Source organism: Aptenodytes forsteri, unplaced genomic scaffold (assembly GCF_000699145.1).
Source record: "Aptenodytes forsteri isolate BGI_AS27 unplaced genomic scaffold, ASM69914v1 Scaffold549, whole genome shotgun sequence".
Lineage (NCBI taxonomy): Eukaryota > Metazoa > Chordata > Aves > Sphenisciformes > Spheniscidae > Aptenodytes > Aptenodytes forsteri.
The window spans coordinates 43,398-43,613 of record NW_008795562.1 but is presented as its reverse complement, the minus strand read 5'-3'; the positions used below and the strand labels follow the sequence as shown (position 1 = coordinate 43,613).

General features: G+C 62.0%; 1 protein-coding gene across 1 annotated transcript in view; it reads right to left on the bottom strand.

The window, feature by feature from the left end:
* LOC103901363 (potassium-transporting ATPase alpha chain 1-like) overlaps nt 1-216 on the bottom strand; it is a gene marked incomplete at its 3' end in the record, with an annotated part of 13,453 nt that overhangs the window by 501 nt on the left and 12,736 nt on the right. The window lies entirely within an intron of this gene.

Here is a 216-nt window from a genome sequence, read left to right as displayed (position 1 = left end):
CAGCCCCGATAGCCGCCGGCAGAGCCCCTGTAGCACCCGTAGGAGCCCATTAGCCCCTGGAAGAACCCCTATAGCCCCCATAGGTGCTGGCAGAGCCCCTACACCCCGATAGTCACTGGAAGAAGCCCCATAGCCCCCGTTGGTACCAGCTGAGTCCCATTATCCCTTTGGCCCCCCCCCATAAGCACTTGAAGAGCCCCTATAGCCCCCCCTCTA